Source organism: Equus przewalskii, chromosome X, assembly GCF_037783145.1.
Source record: "Equus przewalskii isolate Varuska chromosome X, EquPr2, whole genome shotgun sequence".
Lineage (NCBI taxonomy): Eukaryota > Metazoa > Chordata > Mammalia > Perissodactyla > Equidae > Equus > Equus przewalskii.
Window position 1 is genome coordinate 51,654,273 of NC_091863.1, and position 16,679 is coordinate 51,670,951.

Sequence of the window (16,679 nt, forward strand, 5' to 3'; positions counted from 1 at the left end):
AAATGACAAAGTGCTAGACAAAGAGGATGGCTTATTATGACAATGAGGTCACTGGTAAGGCTGTTCATAGCACCTCCCAGTTGGCTTTTACCCTGAGTTATTTGGCATGCCCTAAAATATGTAACAGCTCCAACAGACAGAGCATCATCAGAAATCACTCTTGATCACCTCAAACCAAAAGTGCCATTGAGATCCTGTTTGGAAGCTGATTCTAGTAATTAAGGGAATCATATATTACATTCAAGTAATATGACAGTAAAAACCCAAATGTTTACCATCTTAGACAATATTGTTTAAAAAACAAACCTTTCCATTTTGCTAAACTTATCTCCACATTCCCTCTTTCCCTGCTGCAAACACTTCCCAAGTTTATTGTTAACTTGTAAATTCACTGTACACCACATCTTTACTGAAACAATGGAAAAAAGAAAGCAAGCATCAATAAGGGGGGCCCTTCTGAATACTTTAGCAACACACTTCCCTTTTCATAAGATTGGGTTTAGCATAGTCATTTTGATCACCTTGAAGGAGAATTCACATAATTTTGTTTGATTCTTCATCACTCAACTCAAAATTGTATAATATATTCTAAAGTGGCAACTAGGAATGTGGCCTTAGGCAAGTCTCTTCTCCCCCCCTGAGGCTCAGTTTTCCCATCATAAAACTGAGATAATGAGCTTCACCAAAGACCTGTCTGGAACTACCATTTTGTGATTTTATGTCTAAAGCCACAAAGAAACGATTATAAGTTTATCAGCCCTTTTTTGGGCTATCTGCTGTTCCCAGAAGTATAGGTAGTCTAGACCTGAGTGCTTTGTAATTTTAGCTACCTCAAGTCACACCTAAATACGGTATATTTTGTGTGTAAGAGTAGACTGGATAGATAGATTATTGAGGGAGTAGAGGGGAGAAAGGCTGTCTTTGTGTCTTAGAGAAGCTGGTACTCTGCAGCTGGTGGCTGCTTGGTCTTGAGGCCTCAGGATCTCTAATCTGTCTTTCTCTATAGTGTTCCAACTACTGTTTGGTGATGGGATCTCCTCAACTCAGACATACGTAAAAAACATAGCCTTTTCCTTCCTGCTTCTAGGCCTATATACCTGTTAATTGTTTCTGTTCTTAGCAGCTCTTGGTGTTTCTGAAAGGATCTGGGATTCTCAGGGTAGTTCCCTTAAAGACTACCTCCAGGCTCTCAACTGCTCATTCACAACAAGGATAGGCCTTTCTTTGTATATGGTTCATTTTTGGCTGCTTTTGAAAAATCATGTATTGCTAAGTGCTTCAAGAATCTAAACCCTTTGCCTACCTTTCATTTAAGAAAATACTTATAAATACACTGTCCAGAGAAGAACCTTTCCTATGGTGAATTTAGCTGCAGCTTTTTCACAGCCCATAATTAGAATAAATGCACAGCCATCTCTTATTTTTCTCTGCACTTCCCAAAGACATAATCCCAGTTTCCAAGAAGGAATGAGAAAGAAAGAATTTCCCTTATCTACCATCTTCTCCCTTGACCCTTCTCTCCTTCTCACTTTTCCTCTTATTCCTCCCCAAACATTATTTCTTTTTGTGTTTTAAAATTTTTGACTTCAAAGCTTTTAATAAATGGCATTGGCCCCTGCTTATACCCTCCTGTCCTGGACCATGGAATATGGTAGACCTTTCAGGAATTTCAGGTAGCAACCAAACCCCAGAAGAGGAGAATTAAACATGGAGCCCCAGAGTATATGAGAATCTTGAGTGTGCTGCATTTTCTTCACAGGTTACTCTAGCATATTTGAGAAGTCTCTTTCCTACTAGGAAACCTAACTCCACATCTGAGACTCAAAACTGTTAAGAGATCTGCAGGTTTTAACAAGCTTCATGATTCTCTAGTTGGGAGGAAAGCTCAGGGAACCCCTGGCCATCGTCTAATGTCGTCGTGGACACTTTGAACATCGTTGTGGTTTCCAGTGTTGAAGACAGTCCTGATGCCAGCTCTTTCATCATTCTGCTTGCTCAAGAACAGCCCAGCATTGTTACTTCTGTATCATATGTCCTGGATGCAAGAGAGTGATTACAAGGCTGAAATACTATTCATGCCATGGTTTTTCAGGAGACAAGTTTCACAGCATTTATTCATTCATCTATCCATCCGTCCTTCCAACCAGCCAACTAGCTAGTCCTTCCATATTTCCATCCCTTGCATCACCTACTTATTCATTTAGCAGATATTTCTTGAGTGCCAATTATGTGCCAGATCATATTGTAGGCATTTGTGGGGAGCAGAGATGAATAAGATATAACGCCTGCCTCAAAAAGTTAAACAAGAGGAGGGGCCGGCCCAGTGGCACAGCGGTTAAGTTCACACATTCCGCTTCAGCAGCCTGGGGTTCACCAGTTTGGATCCCAGGTGCAGACCTACGCACCGCTTGTCAAGCCATGCCTTGGCAGGCGTCCCACATATAAAGTCGAGAAAGATGGGCACATATGTTAGCTCGGGGCCAGTCTTCCTCAGCAAAAATAGGAGGGTTGGCTGCAGGTGTTAGCTCAGGGCTAATCTTCGTCAAAAAAAAAAGAAGTTAAACAAAGGAGACAGATAATAATAATAAATACACCTTAATCTTAAAGGACAAGGAGGAAATGACTGGGAAAGAGTTGAGTGAGGTAGAAGGGAAAGGGCATTCAACGCAAAGGGCGCAGTTTGAATAAAGGCACAGAGACATAAAAAAGAATGCATTGAGAGTTTGAGGAGTAGGAAGTAGTTTAACATGGCCTGATCTGGGGAAATGGAAAAGGCAAGCTGAAACCACATTGAAAGTGGACTTTGTTATTATGCTAAAAGTTTTGGACTTTAGGTGGTTGAAGATTTATGGCATGGGACAGACACGTTCACATATCATTTTGTTTATTTGCATGTTTGGGTTTTTTTTTTTTAGAATTAGTGGCAGCATGAATGTAATGTAGGTGAGGGCTTAAATTTTACAAAAAGAGATAGTAGGCCAAGTAGAGAGAAATTTCCAACATCAAATTTTGCTAAACACCTAGGATTGCAGCCTTAGTTCCTGGGATTAGTTACCTTCATTTGGGTTGATAACTACAAGTACTGACCAGGTACATGAGTCCTTCTCTTATACAAGTCTGTTGCCTTGATCTAGGCCAGTGTTTCCTAGTATGGCTTCTGAGATAACTAGTTCCATGACATGGTCCATTAAAAATGATTTCTGTGGTCAAATAAGTTAGGTAAACCTGCATATTATGGTCCTGCTCAGGAAGATTTACAGTACATGTTAGCATATCACAGACCTTAGCAAGTACAGCAATAAATTAACCTGAGGAACTTGGTCACTCAGGATTCCCAAATTTAATTCAACCACAGAAACTTTCTTCACACGGTACTTGTTAATATCCTACAAAACCACTGTTTTCTGGAATACACTTTGGAAAATTTAGTTATAGATAAGTACTCTATCCTATAGGCAAACAATATCCAAGCCCAGGTGATCTATTTTGTAGATGTATCTGTCATTGCCTACCAGGGAAATCAATCAAGAATTCTTTTATGACCACGGGCAAACCATCCTCACAACATCTCAAAAGTATTCACCAGAGGCAACTAAAACCACTAAAGTAAACCATGTTGAATCTGTAGTATTATTGTCATACACAAAGGATAGGACATAATCCAGGCCAAAACAGGGTTATTGCCCAAGTCATCTAAAGGCCACAGGTACATATTCCTGAACCAAGGAGCATGCTAGACAAGTTATTTCTGAGAAATATAATGACTTCCAGCATGACACAGAGTGATCACTAAATATTTTGGACATCTAGACATTCTGCCCTGAAGTTTAACAGTCTTTTTCTGTACTCTCTGACCAGCATTCCAACATCTACCCAGAACCTCATCATGGTTCTACCACATAATTTCATTTCTAAAGTAGGAGGCCTAAAAATCCCAGATTTGTAGCATTTAGGTCTCCTACCACCCACCCGATGATTGAATCTCCTCTACCTCCTGTTCAGTAGGTAGCAGAGTATCATAAAGGATCAACAATGTGGATCTCAGTTACTGGGATTTCCTCCCTTCTTCTTTGACTCTCTAGATCCCTAAAAGTCTTCAGATTAGAGATGCAAGTGGTAAGCCTCAATTCTGAGAAGTACTACTCCCTACACACAATTCTGATACCTGAGTGCTCCTCCTTTGCTCCAGATCTGTGTAACTGAGGCATGCACAGAGGAAGAGAATTGCCCTGTAAACTTTGACATCAAAATGCACAACAGGTGATTCAGCACTTACAACCTCTGTTTTTTTGTTTTGTGTATTTTGTTTTGAGGTCCTCTGGTATAGTGGAAATAGCATGATGGACTCAGATACAGACAGGCCTTGTTTCTAGTCCTGGCTCTGCTACTTAGTATCTTGATGACTTTAGTCAAATCATTAGATCTCTCTGAGCCTCAGTTTCCCCAGCGACACTATGGGAAAAAAAATCTTCCTTACAGAATTCTCAAAATTTTTTAAAGAAACTGGTACATAGTAGGCACACAATAAATATTACTGTACCCTCCAATCCTTTTTAGGGTGAGGATTGGTCTGTGTGCTCCCAGTCAGCACTGGGGCCTATTCTTTCTCTGCTATTACAGTGTGGCTTACGGTACTGGTTCCTTGGTTCTCTGGCCTTTGAATCACCCTTGAATCAACCCTTGAAATCTGTTCTCCATGGTCTAGATCACCATCTTCCAAGTGGTTACCTACATATTTGATGACACATTGGAGGGAAAAAGGTATACTTCTCTCCAACTGTAGTTCTCAAGTGAACTTGTATAAAGCAAAACCAGAGACTGTATCTCTTACTTCCTCCAAACCAGATTATCTGGGACAGCACATATATCTTGTAGTCTGTCTCTGAGTCTTTGCTTTTAGAAAACTATGGTTAGAGGTAAATAATATTTTTCTAATCATCAAAATTGATGGTACCCCATGTCTGGTACTTGAATGAGTATCTCACTTGTAAAATTTCCACTTAAAATCCTTGAGTTTTTAAAATGTAATAGCACAGAAAGATTTTATTGTTGTTTACTTTTGCCGTGAGTGCTTCAAAATCCCTCAGTTGCTCTTGAGAGAGTAAAATGATGTCATAGGCAATATTTTTTGAAGGTAGTAGGCAGAAAGCTAAGAGTAAGCTCACACAATAGGTCATATATACAAAAGCAAGTATTTTCCAAATGCAACAATTCAGGAAAAAAAGTTTCATTTGAGCTGATAGCATAACTGCTTGTTTGAAAACATTTTACTTTTGATTTAAAAAGAGTGTCACCTATTGTTCCAAATTGTAGGATGTATTCCTTAAGATCACAAAAGTATTTAAAATATTTTCTTACTGTACTGAACTTATACAGAGAGAATTTACCTGAGCAAGATGCTTTTTTAGAGAGTTTTGCACATCCTTTGTGATCACGTTTGTATGAAGTAGAACTAAGGGGGAAATGTACGACTACCCAGAAACCAGTAGAGCCTTCAGGTTGTCTGTTATTGATAATATTTCCATGACAACACATATCTAGGAAGTAAACCGGAAATGGTGTCGCTACCCTGAATCACCTCTTTTGGGATCAGGTTCCATTCTCCTCAGCCCAGTTAATCCTTGCTGTACTTTTTAGATCTCTTAAACCAGGCATAGAAATGTCTTTCTTTTCCCTGTTTATTACCTCATTGGACCAATGGTTATGTGGCTGAGGTGAAAAATGGTTTTTGAGGGACATTTCAGCCTTCTAGCAGTTAGCAATTAAAAAACTGTAAGCACCAATCCTGAAGAAATTACCTGCAGAAAACTTGGACTGGCATTTGCAACTAAGAAGAAAATCTGTATCTTGACCAAGACAAAAGGTCACCAGCCCAGGCCTGCACAGTGTGGTGTGTCATGCTGACCACAATGAAACTGAAAGAGACTGAGGACTCTCCCTAGGGTGGAAAATGAGGCAAGGAAGCTTTGATTAGTGAGCTGTTAGGCACACAGACATTAATTTTCAAGCATTCCCATTTCCAGGCTGAATAATAATGCTTGTAATATGGGATTGTTTGGCTGCTGCAAGAATTTTGGAAGAACGAATAGGGCTATGAGTGGCTGTAATGAGACTGTTAAATTCCACCTCCCTTCTCGTCCTCTACATCCTCTCCCGCCACCCTCCCCCCATCTAACTCTTGCCCACTGTGTACAGACAGGCACACACAGGCATATATATAAGCTCTTTAGTATATTTGTCAATAAAGAAGAAAAAAAAGGAAAAAAACTCCAAGTAAAGAATTTTTCATTTCTCCATCTCACCTCTATCTTACAGGCAGGTAAGAAAAGAGAAAAGGAAACTCCCCTCAGTCCAAAATGGCAGCCACCCTCCTCCCCAATTTTGCACACTACCTCCTATGTCGGAGGACCTGACTTATGCATCTGATTATGGAGCCTACTAAGTGCAAGCCCATCTTGAAGTTCCTACATTCAATAGTGTCTTTCTTTCATATTAGAAAAATCCCGGCTTGGCAATTGCAAGCATCTCAAATGACCAGACACTGAATAAAGACGGACCTGCCTCATTCAGAATGACAGTTCTAGAGGGCTTTAGTGGATAACCCTGAAACACCTGGAATCTAAAGCTTAGGAGCTTAAGCCCTCGCTCTTCAACACAGACTCTGACTCTGGGGCTGTGGGCTACTCTCTTGGTTGTTGATTCTCCCCCAGTGAGACTGATGGTGTTTCCCTACCTCTCAGGGATGTTGTGAGGACTAGCTCTAGAAGGACAGTAGTCCTCCCTTATCTGTAGTTTCATTTTCTGTGTTTTCAGTTACTTGCAGTCAACCACAGTCTGAAAATATTAAATGGAAAATGCCAGAAATAAACAATTCATAAGTTTTCCATTGCATGCCGTTCTGAGTAGTGTGATAAAATCTCATGCCCTCCTCCTCCATTCTGCCTGAGACACGAATCATCCCTTTGTCTACCATATCCACTTTATATCCACTCTATATGTACTACCCATGCATTAGTCACTTAGTAGCCATCTCTGTTACCAGATCTACTGTCGACAGTGTTTGTGTTCAAGTAACCCTTATTTTACTTTATAATGGCCCCAATGCCAACTTTATTATTAGTTATTTTTGTTAATCTCTTACTGTGCCTAATTTATAAATTAAACTTTACCGTAGGTATGTATGCATAGGAAAACACATAGTATATAGAGAGTTTGGTACTATCTGTGGTTTCAGGTATCCACTGACGGTCTTGGAATGTATACCCCACAGGTAAGGGGGACTACTAGGAGCAGTTACCATTCATGTAGTTGTGAGTATTATCATTGTTGTTTCCCGTAATATGACTTGTCATTAGCAGAGTGCTTTTGGATTGTTCTTGATTGTATGTGATGGCAGCCAGGCACTGACTGAGGATGCAGTGAAGCTCTGACTTGGTTGCTCACTTTCCACAGTGTGCTGCCTGGAAAAAGCTTTGTTCATAGGACTCAACGTACTACCTTGACCAAGAAGCCACTGTGCCTATCTGAGGTTCCTGTGGTTATTTTCACTTGGTTTTTGGGCAGTTCATGAGTTTCCCCTTACCTCCATTCTGCTGCACCACTGCCAGGGAACTAGATCTTAACCTCAGGTTCCATCACTGAGCTGAAAGTACTAGCTGATCCATAGAAGTTCAGAAAACAAGGATCAGATTTCTTCTTGTCTTGGAGGAGCAGCCCCAAGAGGCCAGCCAGCCCTTCTCTTCAAACAGACCAGGAAACTAGAGTCAGAAAGTTCTTTTCTTCTTATTCCCACAGTTGAGGTGACTCTTTTCAAGAGTGCACACACACTTGAGCCTTTCATAAAGAGAGAGGAAGGAAAAAGTCTAAGACCCAGTGCCTACTTCTCTTGTTTCTTATTGAAATTAGGATGATGGAGGAAAATGGATCAGATTTTACCTCTTACTTCTATCCTTAATGCCCCCACACTCCCCCCTTCATTTGAGGGACCACCTACCGCTATTGACCAGGAGCCGGCCCCAGACCGTGTCCTTCCCCAGGATGTTCTCAGCCTCGCAGACATATTCCCCAGCATCTTCCACCTTCACTTTATTGAACTGTAGTTGTGAGTTCTTTCTGGTTAGGAAGGGGACAAGCCAGGGAGAGGCGTGAGCCAGGGCCCAGGCTGGCTGTGGCTTCCCAGCAGTCACCTTTCCCTGCAGAGCCACAATGGCTGTACAGGGTGGATGGGAAGTAGATTCTCTCCAACCAGCCATTTCTGGGGTCCGGGTGGAATGCTGAGTCCCTGGAGCCAGAGGGAGACCTGGGTACTCAGGAGAACACAGGGTGGGGCTAGTGGCTACACAAACGGTCTAATCTATGAATCCCCACATTCACTTTTCCACAGCTAGACCTTCTTTGTACTCACTTATATCATACACTTGCCTCTCCATCAGGTGTGAGGCTTTGTTCTTCTCCCAAGCCAGCCTCAAACTTTGCATTGATAAAAGAGAAGAGGCACTGAGAGTTTGTAATATCTTCCTATGTTCTGTTTCTGCTCCAGAGCCTCCATATTGAAACCAGTTTCCTTCTGGTGGATGCGGAGTCTGTGACACCAGGAGCAGACAAATAGAAGAGTCAGAAGCATCCTCCCTCCCTTGCCTTGGGCCTGCATTTTCCACCCTCTTCCTTCTCCAGTCTCCACCTACACGCACACACAGAGAGACACACACACACATGGACATGGACACACACACACACACACACACACACACACACACGTCTTTCTCTTTCTCATGATTCAACAACATTCTAGAGAAAAGCCAAGGAAGAACTTCAAGAGGGTGGGGAGGTTCCCCCTCCTCGGAGCAGAATTTTCATCTCTAGGCCAACAAGAGCTTCCCTAATGTGGATTGAAAGGCTAATATGATTTACTTTTTAACTGCTTTCTATTTATTTGAATGTTGCATATTTCTGCTAGCTAATTTTCCTTTAATAAAGCCATTAATACACCAGTGGTATTTTCTTATTTACAACAGACTGACAGAATTAATGCTGTTAACATTGGGCCTTTTTTTCTTTTTCTTTTTTCTTTCTTTTTTTTTTTTTTTCTCTCGTTTGCTTTCCAGGTCATGGTGACCTGTTCAGCTTGGACTGTTTCACATTTGTTTTTAATGTCAGTTTAAATGTGATTGTAAAAGCATGTATGCTCTAAATTCATGAAGTTAGTTTTTCCAGTGGAAAAGCCTGGTATACGAAAGCATTTCCAGCCTCTGCAATTTCACATGAGCAGATTTTTGGTAATGACCTTGTGCCCCTCACCCAGTATGTCATCTGGACAGTGAGCCCCTTTTGTCTGGCTCAGTAGTCAGAGAGAGGAGACTTATAAATAGTTTCTGCCAGATCTTGTGCTTTGGCAAGGATATGCAGCATTGCATATCATTCTATTATTAATTACGTTTACTCCTCCATGAACTAAAAACTATTAGACTAAATAGTCCAATATAAACCTTGAAAGATAAAATTTTATATTCTTTTCCATGGCTAGTCCTCTGACTCAGAACTGGGACTGTGAGGAGAATGGAGGCGTGGGGGGAAGGACCAAGGAGCCTTCTTGCCTGAGAGAATTTGGCCTACACTTATTAGCGTACACTTACATTTAGATGCACTCTTTCCTAATCTCATTCCATGCCTGCCAAGGACTGGCTCTGTTCCCTGTCTCTTGTCCCTGTCCTAGTTCTTGCCCACTCATCTCCAGCTAACCCTTCTCCCCACTAACATGCTAGTCCACCTGACAAAATGTAAAGAGTACCATCCTAGAAGTCAGGATACCTGGTTCTAGTTCCTGCTCTGCTACTATCTAGCTGTGTGACCTTGGGCAAGACTTAGCTTTCGCCTTCAGTCTAATCATCTTTAAAATAGGGATTGGTTTGGATGAGAGAAGAAGTGATAGACAAGATCTGAGGTCTTCAAACATTTTCTTGGCAATGTAACCTTTTCTTCAAACAAAATCTTATGCGGAGTCCCAAATGTAGATACAGAATAAAGCACTGCTGCTCTGGTTTGAAAGAAGGTGGGGTTACTGGAGCCACATGCTCAGGGCCACTTTGCCTCCTCTCAGGGGCCTTTAAAGAAACTTGTAGAACCCTTGGGACTCTACTACTGTACTAGATTAATGTCTGGGGACCCTTCTAACTGATTCTCTCTCTTAACTCATTTCAATCCCTGTGGAACCTCTATATGTGTTATCAATTAACTTTTTCAAAAAAAAGTTCACCTGCTTGACATAAAGGGGATGAAGTGAAGCAATGTGGGGCTTAGCAGCCAGCAAGAGTAAGAGGCATCTTATTGACCTACAGAATTTACTCTGTGTTAAGGACCTTACATGCATTCTCTTAGGGAAAATTACAACAACTCTATGAGGTAGATCCTATTATTATATTATTGTTAGGTTCTGAAACCTGTCAGTTTGGCCCTCAACCTTTGGCTTCAGGAAGTTGCCCAAGATGGAAGGCAGTACTTCTTATAGGCTACCACCCTAAACAGTTTTTCAGAATGTTTTCTAGCTAGAGATCTACTCTTGGAAAATGTCATAGCCTACATACTAGCATACACTTTTATAGGATTCAGAGCACTTTTACTGAGATCATCTCATTTCCTCCTAATAACAGTCCTATGCAATACTGAGGTCAGATTGTCACCATAACACAGATGAGAAAACTGAGGTATAGGAGAAATAAAGGGATATGTTCACATATCCCATAAGACACTGAATACCACCACCAATAATAAAAAGCCCTTCATTGTGAAAAACATTTTAGAACTTTGATGTCATCGTTGCATTCTGCCTGCTTAAATTCAGTGTATTTTTTCACCATGCTTCAGTCTCGGAGAGCACCTTCGGTGGTATAGAATCTTCCATTTACTCTCAGACGCCACCACAGTGTCTCTATTCCTCATTAACAGCCTTATTGCTTAGGTACTAATATTATCCCCACTTTACAGGTGAGGAAATTGAGGTACAAAGAAGCTAAGTCTTTCCCAAAGTCACATAGCTAGTAAGCTGTAGAGCCAGGCATACAACTGAGACAGTCTGGCTCCATATTCTTTGGCTTAACTACTACCCTTTAACATATATGAGGAAACTAAGAGCAAAAGAAGGAAAGGGATGTTCCCGAGGTCATACACTGAGCTCCCCTGGATCTTAATCTGGTGTTCTTCTGAACTTCTAAGCCTAAAGTTGTACAGTGAGATCCCCTGACTCTAATCCAAGTGGATGGAATGATGGCTGGCATGATTACCAATCACTTTCACTGTCTCCAACCCACCCTATTTATCTTTTAGGCTGCTTTACTCATTTACATATCTGCCTGACTAGTAAAGATATTGGAGTTCATGTCACCTAGGTTTACACATTAGAATATATAAGCACCTGCACACATGTATACTCACATTCACATAAGTACAGCCTAGTCTGGTTTCATGAAGAACTTGCAGCCCTGCACCAAACATACATTTATGTTTACTTAGCATTTAGAATTAAACTTAAGATATGAAATCAGTTTACAGGCAGTTATGTGCAGAAGAAACTCAGTTACTGTTTTTCATTTCATAATGTGTTACTCTTCCCTTCCCTTCTCTTCTGTATCTGGTTCTCTGTTAATCCTTCTGTCCTTTGTTCCTCATGCCTGAGTTAGGTCACCTGCAAACCATTTACTCCCTACTACTTAGGAAGGAAGGGAGAGTGAAGAGACTATTTTGGAGGGCTCACTACATGCCAGGCATTCTCTCTCATTTAGTACTCATAAATGTCCTAAAAACTAGGTGACACCACCCCCATTTTACAGATGAGAACCTGAATCTCAGAGAAGCTAAGCAAAGGGCTCAAAGTTAAGCTATTAATTGACAGAGCTGGGATTTGAACCCAAGATTGTCTGACTCCAAAGCCTATTTTGCCCTACAGAACACTTCCATAAGGAAAGTGTCTTAGTTTTCTATTGCTGCAAAACAAATTACCGCAAATTAACAGCTTCAAACAGTACCGATTTATCAGCTCACAGTTCTGTAAGTCAGCAGTCTGATACAGCATGACTGGATTCTCAGCTCATTGTCTCACAAGGATGAAATCAAGATATTGGCCAGGCTGCATTCTAATCTGGAGCTCAGTGTCCTCTTCCAAGCCCACGTGATTATGGCAGGTTTCAGTTCCTTGAAGTTGTAGGATTAAGGTTCCTCTTTCCTTTCTGGCTGTCAGTCAAAGGCCACTCTCAGCTTTTAAAGGCTGACCTCATTTCTTGCCATGTGGACCCCTCCACCTTCAAAGCCAGCAACAGAGAACTTTCCTTGTGTTGAATCCCCCTGATTCCATGAATGTCTTTCCAGAAAGAGCCCAATCTATCTCTTTTTTTGTGGCGGGGGTGGGGGAGATTAGCCCTGAGCTAACATCTGCCACCAATCCATCTCTTTTTGCTGAGGAAGACTGGCCCTGAGCTAACATCTGTGCCCATCTTCCTTCACTTTATATGTGGGACGCCTACCACAGCATGGCTTGCTAAGTGGTGCCATGTCCACACCTGGGATCTGAACCAGCGAACCCCGGGCCGCCAAAGTGGAAAATGCGCACTTAACCGCTGCGCTACCAGACTAGCACCCCCCCCAAGTCTCTTTTAAAGGATCATCTGATTAAGCCAGGCCCATCAAGGATAACTTCCCTTAAAGTTCAACTGAATTGTGACCTTAAATCTGCCCAATCCTTTCACAATGCCACCTAGATTAGTGTTTGACTAACTGGAAGAAGGTGTGTGTACACCAGGGATTGGGAATCTCGGGGGCCATCTTAGAGGTCTATCTACCACAGAAAGTGATTCTTTTATGCTCCAAATTCCATGGTCAGATATGAGGAAAAACAAATCTTTGAACTTAGGGAGAGGGATTCAAACTTTCTAAAACTATGGAAACTTCACCTCACCTTGCCTGTCCCCTGCCCATTAATGAGAAATCCTCTATCTTGAGGTGGCAAGGAATGAGTCAGGAACAGTTCCTAAAGGTCACAGTGGCTATAGAAGCTACAGATTAAGCACATCTACCTCTCCGTAGGGATACACCATGGAACCTGATATGAAAAATCTTTCTCTGGTGCTGTAGAGACAGCCCTCACAGGAGTCTAATGCCACCAGACTGAAAAGTAAGTTCCCCATAAGATCCACGAGCAGGATTCAGGCATCATGTCAGATGCTCCAAACCCCTAAATAGCAGGTAGGGACAGGGAAGTACCTTGCCAATGTCCCTTTGTTGTCACTGCTCTGACCTAAGACTGAAAGACAGGGAAGAGATGCAAAGCAACTCACACAACATCAGAACTATCCACCTTTACTGTCCGCTTTCTCCTGGCTTCACCACTCAATTTAAGTAAACTATTGAGTCTCTGCCATAACACAGGGGCTAGCAGGTTTGCACCTTACAGGAAAGAGTTAAATCTGACTCTGGGGCTCAGGTGCAGGAGGCGGGAGGGGTGTGGGGGCGGCCTTCAGGGAAGACAACAAGGCCTTGGGCATTGAGTAACAGCTGAGACTAGCAAGCCTCATTATCCAGCATTCCAAGTCGTCTAGCAACATGCTGGCCTCTGCTGCAGAGAGAGAACAGAGGATCCCCCAACAGAATGAATGGAATCTGATTTCAATTACGTTCAGTACGGTCACTCTCTTCAGGGAGAGAGGCCAGAACACCTGGTGCAGCTTGGGCCGCTGTGGCCGCAGGGACTGCACATTACCCAGGTCCTGGAGGCAAGTGGGAATGCAGCTTCTCTTCCTCAAGCAGATGCCATATAGGTATAGAAGAGGAGGATGTGAAAATACCAGCTGAGTTCTCATTAGCACTACACAGAGAAGGGGAAATATTTCATATTGATGGATTCTCCCCATAGTCTCTGCACATATTGATCTTGCTTGTAATGAGTTTTCTTAGGTCCACGAGTCATCACCCCACTGAGATCTGAGTCATTGGTGGGAGAGTTGAGGTGACAAAGTGTACCTCACTGATTGCACCAGCACCAATTGCTCTGTGTGTCCCTCCACCTTTTAGAAAGCCCATGGATTCATCTGTATAAAATTCATCTGGATTCTTTTCTTCTTTATCAATAGCATGAGTAGGGCATGACAATGGGACAGCTGCTCCAGAGAACAGTTTAGAGTCACAGCACTATTCCACAGAACTTTCTGAGATGATGAGAATGTTCTGTATCTGTGCTGTCCAGTGTAGCAGCCACTAGCAGTTAGAACATGGGCTTTGTAGTCAGCATACCAGGTTCAGATTATTGGGTTCTCTTTCTTGATAGCTGTGTTACCTCAGTTTACTCACTTGCAAAACAGGGATAGGAAATATTCCTAACTTCCTACGTCATTGTGGAATTACATGATGGAATGTGTTCATGAATTGAGGCACATAGAAAGCCCTGAAAAAATATTTACCCATATTTCTCTTAGTTACTTCAGGCATAGAACTAATTACATCTCTGTCGTCTCCCAGGCTGGAAGGGTGACTCTATGGTCCAGCAATTCCTGAGTTCAAAGCCGCAAAGTGCCAGTGAGAAAGAAGAGGGGGTCTACCTCTAGAAACTGTACCAGGAGAACAGATCTGATAGGCACTGCCAGTCTGTAGAGCTGCCTACAAGAACCCATGTCAGCAATGGGTTCACCAGATGACAAGATATTGTAGAACCCAGGCCTGTAGCTCTGGGGAAAAATGGGCTTAGCCCAGCCCATACCTTCCACTATGTGCCCTTGGTGGGAGGTAGGAAGTGGGAGTTGACAGTGGATGTGCATATCTCCCTTATTACTGACTGTGCCCAAGCCCTGCAGAAATGATTGTTGGACAAGGTCATCTTGCACTCTGGATTGATTTTCCAGGCTCTCTTGTTATTTACCCTGAGTTCTTCTCTGTGTTCCTTTTGTACCACCCACCCCAACATTTTCTCCCTTTCTATCTTAGTTGTTAATCCAAACATATGATCTATTCTTGCACTTATTTACTGAGTTGCACTATGATTAGAGTTTGCATTGTAGGACTCATTTTTCTAATTAGAGTTGAGAGTCAGTTCCAGATAAATATCTTTTTCTGTCGGAGCCAGAAGCAGGTCAGCAACAAGTTTTGTTGTATTTATCCATTTAAATTGAGCAATCAACTTCTCTCTTTGCTTTATACCTTTTTTATTTATTATTATTATTTTAAAGGGATTAGAGATAAAGTGGTTTATGGTCAGCCCCAGTGCAACTGCCTATGCTAGGCCTCAGAGTTATGACCTTTTCAATTATTTATATTTCTGCCAATATAAATGCTAGGGAAAATAGCACAAAGTAAACATCAGGATGCCCAAAGACCTCTAAATTGTGTGTGCGCGAGCATAGGGGAGGATGGTTCTTAAGGTCTGAGTTTTATATTATTGTTGTTTAAAATAATGTTGTTTCTATCATCCTTTCTAATGGCTGCCTCCTAGCATGGTTCCCGTTTTACAGACTGATTATAGAGGCAGGGACATTCTGTTATTTCTTTGATACTATTGAGGATTTCAGCCCTTTGGCTTCCTCCTCTGCCCTTTGCTAAAGAAGGAAATCAATACGTGTGTTACAGTGCTTGTTCAACTGTCGGTGTTAATGTCTGACAATAGCTGAGGCTGTTACAGTGTTCAGTGGGAAATGCTGAAACACCAGAAAATTCCTGTTCATTGAGCCCAAAGTGGGATAATAGAATTGGTAGTCTGAAGATGGGAAGGGACATTCGAGGCCATTTTTTAAAAACTTACTCCCATCTGTTGCTTGACTTCTTAAGCATTGTACATCTAGTCTCTGCTTGATCATCTCCAGTGACATGAGTGCTTGACAACCTTTCAATCTTCAGAGAGCTTTAACTAACAAAATGGAGTTGGGGGGACTAAAATCCAAGTCAGTATGCTTTCTGCTACCCCTAGGGTCAAAGAACAAGTCTAGTCCTTTTTCAAAAGGTCTGCCTTTCTAGTCTCTTTCTCTGGCAATCTGCTAGACATGCTGGATATTGACACAAGTACATCACTCCCTTTATTTAAAACATTCTGTATTTGCCTATCACCTATAAGATAAAGCCAAAATTTCTTAATATTATATACATGCTCCTTTAAAATCAAGACCCATCTTTGTTTTCAGCCCCATAAATAGCTACTCTCCTCACACATGCAATGTATACCCCAGCCACACTGGTCTCTGTTTCCCCCAAACACTCCTCAGTGCTTTTGTTTATGCTCTTTCTACCCCTCCCATTCTCACCATTCTTCAAGGTCCAGGTCAAATGCCACCATGCATAATGATTATTGTCTTCCTTTTTTGTTAGTACTTCTGCTATAACGTTAACTGGTTTGGCATTTTCTAGAATTGTTTGTGGGCATTCATTTCTCCTCTACCAAACTAGGTTAGGGCCTGTGTCTGTTTTGTCATCCAGAAACAAAGGCCTAACAATGGATGTCTGTTGAATAAATCATGACTATATCAGTAAATAATTTAATTGAAAGTCTGAGGTATGGATACAGAAGACTGCATTTAGGCAGAGCCCAATCCAAGGATATACTAGGTTTGTTTGGCAAGGGGACTGGGGAGAAAGCAAGATATGAAAGTTTGAGTTTAGTAGGGATTTGGAGTGATGAATTATTCGGTCAGCCAGTGTTTAAACTGAGCACTTGT

General features: G+C 41.8%; 1 protein-coding gene across 1 annotated transcript in view; it reads left to right on the plus strand.

The window, feature by feature from the left end:
- Positions 1 to 16,679, plus strand: part of AR (androgen receptor) — a 162,996-nt gene that overhangs the window by 127,756 nt on the left and 18,561 nt on the right. The gene's annotated exons all lie outside the window — the stretch shown is intronic.